This window comes from Maylandia zebra, linkage group LG6 (genome assembly GCF_041146795.1).
Source record: "Maylandia zebra isolate NMK-2024a linkage group LG6, Mzebra_GT3a, whole genome shotgun sequence".
NCBI classification, from domain to species: domain Eukaryota; kingdom Metazoa; phylum Chordata; class Actinopteri; order Cichliformes; family Cichlidae; genus Maylandia; species Maylandia zebra.
Window position 1 is genome coordinate 27,982,443 of NC_135172.1, and position 6,211 is coordinate 27,988,653.

Sequence of the window (6,211 nt, forward strand, 5' to 3'; positions counted from 1 at the left end):
GCAGAATTCATGGTTCCATCAATTACAGCAAGTCATCCAGGTCCTGAAGATACAAAGCAGCCTCAGACCATCACACTACCACCGCCATGTTTGACTGTTGCTATGATGTTTTTTTTTTTGTTTTTTTTTAATGCTCTGTTATTTTTATGTCAGATTTAACTTGACTTAAACCTTCCAAAGAGTGAAACTTTTTCTCTTGTCAGTCCACAGAGTATAAAAGTCTTGGGGATCATCGAGATCTTTTTTTTTTTTGGCAAATGCTAGACGAACCTTTGAGTTCTTTTTGATCAGCAGTGATTTTGGCCGTACAATTCTCCCATGGATGCGATTTTTGCCCAGTCTCTTTCTAATTTTTGAATCATGAACTCTGACCTTGACCTTAAGCGAGGCCTGCAATTCTTTAGATGTTGTTCTGGGTTCTTTTTAGATCTACTGGATGAGCAGTGTTGGGGAGTAACAGAATACATGTACCGCCGTTACGTATTTAAAATACAAAATATGAGTAACAGTTACCATTCAAAAAGGTGGTATTCAGAATACAGTTACTTTGTTGAAATAAAGGGATTACACGGCGGTCTTTTCCTGTTTCATATTTTAGGCTATGCTATCTCTATTTTTGGTAATTCCATGCCGGTGGAAACCCAAACAAAAGAGGCTCTAATGCCTGTGTCTCAGTCTTGTGTCTTATAATGACGTAAAGAAATATTTTTAAAAATGATTTAATATGAAGGCAATAGGCAGAGTCTTACAGGCATTTCCCTAAAGAATGCAGCCTGATGGGTAGTGTAGTCCGTGCTGCAGGGAGGATGGACTGCTACACCCGTTATGTCCGTGAGTGCCAGGGAGGGAGAAAAAGGAGAGTCGAAAAGTACGAGCTGTCACTGACCAGAAACGGGAGCTGGAAGCATGTAAATATAATAACCACTGCAGCCAAAAAGAAAAGAGTGCATGACGAGCCCAGTTGTAAGTAAGCTATTAAGACTCGACTGTACACCGTGTTCATGTTTTCCTCCGAAACAATAAGTTCCGTTGGAGCAGTCTTTCAACGGCTCTCTCTGTCTCTCGCTAGCAAAGTTGACCCAGACAACAAAGTAAAGCTAGTTTTCGGCTACGAGCCGACACGGAACCTGACGCATTAGCTAGAGGTCCCTTTACTATGGTTCGGAGCCGCGGACCTGTTTTATATACACGTGGAATAGTTTTCTATACGAGATCGCCTCAAAAAGTGCAGCCTTACCTAATGTCCACCTACTGTTACTCATTTTATATTAAGATTTAAAAATCTAGTTGGTGTTGGTATGGCGAGTAGCCTTCAGTAATAGTAATAAATCACAAAGCAATAGTACATTCATGTAGTTGTAAAAAAGAATGATAATACATTAAGTAATGCAAAGTATTCAGAATAGATTACTCTCATTGAGTAACGTAACAGAATACGTTACAAAATACATTTTGGGGCATGTATTCTGTATTCTGTAGTGGAATACATTTTAAAAGTAACCTTCCCAACACTGTGGATGAGTCATTGGTGTGTGCTTGGAGTAATTTTGGTAGGTCGGTCACTCTTCCCACTGGGAAGGTTTACTCCTGTTCCAAGTTTCTCCATTTGTTGAAGATACCTCTTGCCACAGTTTACTGGAAACCCGAGGGCTTAGAAATGTCTCTGTTGATGTCAGGCCTGAGTGTGGAAGGTTTGTTTGATGATCTGAAACACTAGTGTGTAACAAATATGGAAAGTGATAGGTTTGTAGCTTGAACCCCTCCGCTGGAACGTTGAAGACAATATAATTACACTGCTAAGCAAGACACAAATAGGCAAAGTTCTTCATGTTACTCGTGCACGGGAGAGACCGGACAGAGTGCCGTACCTCCACTTGACCCCAGTTGCTCTCGTCCGTTCTCCCGTACCACTGTCCTTTTATTGAGGTTACATGAATATGCATAGGTTCATTAACATGTGACGTCTACATACACACAAAGAGTACCTTGCCTGTGTGTGTGTGTGTGTGTGTGTGTGTGTGGGGGGGGGGGGGGGTACTGCTGATCAAAGGGTCATAAAAGCACACAAGCAAACATCCTTGGTCAGGAAGAGGGTAGACCCCCCCTCATCCTAGATAACACAGTAAGGAAGTCCAGCAGTTCATTTATACACAAAAAGCACTTAGACTAAAACAGACGTAACTACGTTAATCCTACCATAAAACAATAAGAGAAGGTATGACCTCTCTCATGCTCCCAGGATGTAGGTGTGGAATGCACACCAAGCCTCTGTAGCCTGTTAAAGATCACACAACTTATCACTACACAATTGATTATACACCTCTAAGCATCTATGGTTAAATATTTCTAAGCATAAATGACAATCAACAATACAAAACCTAACATTCCCCCCTTTTTGACCTTTATGCTTGAAAAGTTCCCAGTCATAGAATACCTCATGTCAGACAGTTTCAATGCAAACATTTTTATACTCAGCATATGTCAAATCACCCTAAATTACTGTAAAAGTTACACAGTTTAATAAATGTATTAGCAGTTATCCCATTCATTGAGCTCATCTCATGGCAAACTGCATCTTACGAGCAACCAAAGAAATTGTTAATTTAATAGTGAAACTAAGAAAGTAACATTTTCAAAAACATCTCAGCTTGGTGATGCTTCCTCCGGGTGTGCAAATCACATGTCTCTCTGCAGAGTGGTTTGAGTTCTGCAGGGCGTCATAATGTCTCTTCCAGTTGTTTCATTGTCCATAGGACCAGAGTCCAAATGTATGTAGAATAAACATTCAAACATACCAGTTAGTGTTGTTGTTTGTCAACATGGGTCTCAGCTATTTCCAAAGCTGCAGACCTCTCAGCACTCTAGTTTTATGGCCTCCACCAACCCCCATCACCTCATTCAAGCCTTCGTCCTGTGAGGGGGATATTTATGACTCCTTAATTGTCCACGCTCTGCAGAGAAACACCTCTGTGGAAAGGGTGCAGGGTTCCGTTGTCTTACTGCTGTTATGATCCCAGCAGCCTTCAGAGTGTCATCGTATGCACAGTATAGTGACACAGCATTAGGTGATGTTCATAGGAAACTGCTGTCATCACCACCATAGCTTCTGGTTCCTGTGCTTTCACAGAATCATGATGTCATCCTCGAACTCCTTCTGCGCTGTCGATGGAGCTTGGCACGCTCCCCTCATCCCACGAGTTTTCATGTTCCAACGCTGCTGAAGGTTTAAGGCAGAGCACGTCGTACACCTTAGTTGTCTTCCTCAGCGTCAATATTGAATCTTTCATTTTATTTAAAATCTCCTGGAAGCTCAGTAGCACAGCTCTCTGTGTGATGTCTGCTGTGCTGAAGATGATCTCTGATCCTCCTGAAGCCTCTCTCCTGGCCTCAGCTCCCATCTTGTGGACGATCCTCTCCTCTATTTTGCAGGCAGTTTCATGGTCCTTGCTGTGGCTCCAAGGTCTGATCTCATGATGGGCCCCAACCAGCTTGACCTTTGACCTCAACCACTGCCTGGGCTATGCCTGGAATGTTTCTCGCTTCTCACTGCTGCACCTGTATTTCAGAAAGACTTCTATGTGGAGAGCATGTCAACAATCATCAAACCACATTCTTTAGTTCAGTGAACTTCACTTATAGGCCATCAAAGCCTCATCTGAACATGGATGCACCACTTGCATAGGTTTAATACTTGTAAATAAACGGCTAATCACACAAATCACTGCAACAATAATAGTAAACATTGTTTAATGTTAATCCTTGCACTCCACCTCTTGACGCATGGACATTCCCATGCGTCAACTCACCAAACCTGGATCCCTGTCTTAAAGAAAAAGATTAGCTAGATCATGTCCCAGGCAACATCAGGGCATCTCCTCCGGAGTAGCTCCGTAACCCTGCAATAAAAGATGTTAGTGTGTCTTGCATATTAAGTTTGCTTAACACCTGGCTCTCCCAGGAGCCTGCATACACACCATCATGGCCTGGAAAGCAAAATCTGGAAGTGAAATCAAACTTCATACCTGTAAACAATTGTATCATAAGAGTAATAAGCATTCAACATCAGCAAGACAAGTGTCATGTGCAGGTTTTCTCAAATCAGTAACTACAACTATTACCCTAATTCACCTCAGACATGGATTATCCCATGTACTCTGTTAACATTAATGTAATCAGTGACTTCTCTTAAGCAAAGTCACTCCACTCATATATTATTATTATTATGGGTTCAAAAGTGGCCAGCAAATGAGCCCATAATAAACTATTCCATAAATACCGTAATCTCTTATTTGTTTTACTCATGTCACTTGTCCGCTTCAGCTGAATCTTCTAAACACAGTCTCAGAAAAACAAACATTAGCAATACACATTGACTATCCTGGTGGGCAGGCGTCGGCCATCCACATTCCAGAGGTGCCATAAAACACCATAAAGTTAACACTCGCTGTGGAAAAAGTAACACTGGTCTCATCACAGTATGTCTCAAACTATATTAATTTCTCCATCAACATATAGCCTGTAACTACAGTTTTCTTCACACATAAACCCAGAAATCTTGTAGTAGAGAAACATTAGCCAGTATTCCTATAAATCACATGATCAAACACATGAAGAACCGTAATGCTGTAAAAACGAAAATGCAAATGTTAGCGCTTGCGCAGGCGTATGCACACTTTGTCACAGTTATCTCTGTGAGCACACAAGCTAGTGAATGACACACACATAGTAAATTCACAGACACAGAAAATGGCATTTAAAATGTTAAATCATCACGCAACCTCGAGTGTTGCTGTCATCTTTCTGCTCCTGTAAAGGGAAGCACACACAGACTCATCTGCACCCCTGCCAGGCGGGGGTCAACTTCACACAGTCGTGTTACATCAGTAAAGTCTTGTCAGCTTTTGTCAGCTTTTACCAGTCAGTCAGTTTTGTTTTCCTTTCACTCACTCATTCATGCATTCATTCTTTCTTTCTTTGCTGATAGTGGAACCTATCGTCGCATTTAGTTTCCACTCTCAGCAAAATGACGTCATTTCAAAAGAAAATGAAGAACTTTAGTTTGGATTACATCGCTGAATCCTTTTGGACTGGGACTGTCATTTAATAATTGTCCCAATAAGTGGCTTTCTCCAGAACCCATTTAAATGTGGAGAACTCACTTGGCACAATTTTCTCGACGACGTGTAGTGCTTTTAATTCCCGACGTGCAGATCTGCTTAAAGAACAGAGATTATCAAACAAAACTTTCAGTGCACTGTGAAAGTATCAAAATAAAAAGGCCTTGTTAAGTCATGACACAAACTCCTCATCTCAGGAGGGTAAATCATACCATTAGCATGGTTTATCATACCATCATACTAATCGGCAGGCTCAACTTCACAACAAAAGAAAAATCATCAGCTAGATTCACTCCAAACCAACCATCAGCTGCACAACACACAACATAATCCTAATGTCTTATTAGCTATGAGTTTAATTACCAGGTCTGTGCTTTCCACTCATTTAGGCCACAGATCTATTTTATTCAATTTTCCTTTTCCCTTCATCATAAAACATGTGACATGCTGTCATGCACTTCACAAAAGACGTTTGTTCTGACGTATTCAGAGTTGTGTATCTAAATACAGGATTCACTCGCACATCAAAGCAGGAAACTCAGTGTTTTAGAGTCTCTACTCAACACACAACAAACTCCAACACATCTCATTCACTTGTGCTAGAATTCAATCACCTGTCATTAATCTAAGAACGATCAACTAATTTGCATATCAGCTATTAACCCACTAGGATGACAGGACGACAAAAATGCATGTTCAAAATAGTATCACAAAAGACAATTTCCCTCATACAGTAAATTACTTATGCTGCCTCAATCAAGCAGGAAGCTTCTCCCAATTTACTATATTTGTCATGGTCTACGGTGGGTGGCTGGAGTTTCCATTAGGCTCCTGAACTGACCTGGGATCCTCCCCTGGGCAGGGCCAACTCCAGCTCCTGCACACCTGGAGCCTATTGCAGGCTATCAAGCCAGAGGGATTTAAACCACACATCGATGTTCACTCACTGCCAGTTCGTCATCAACCCATGTTGGTAACAGGTCTTGTGTTTCAAATTCTCGCTGTGATTCATCTTACTAACAAAGACTCTTTTGTGCTACAGTTGCTGTACCCACCCTGGCTCACTCCACCTCCGGACTCGGAATACCTAGTGA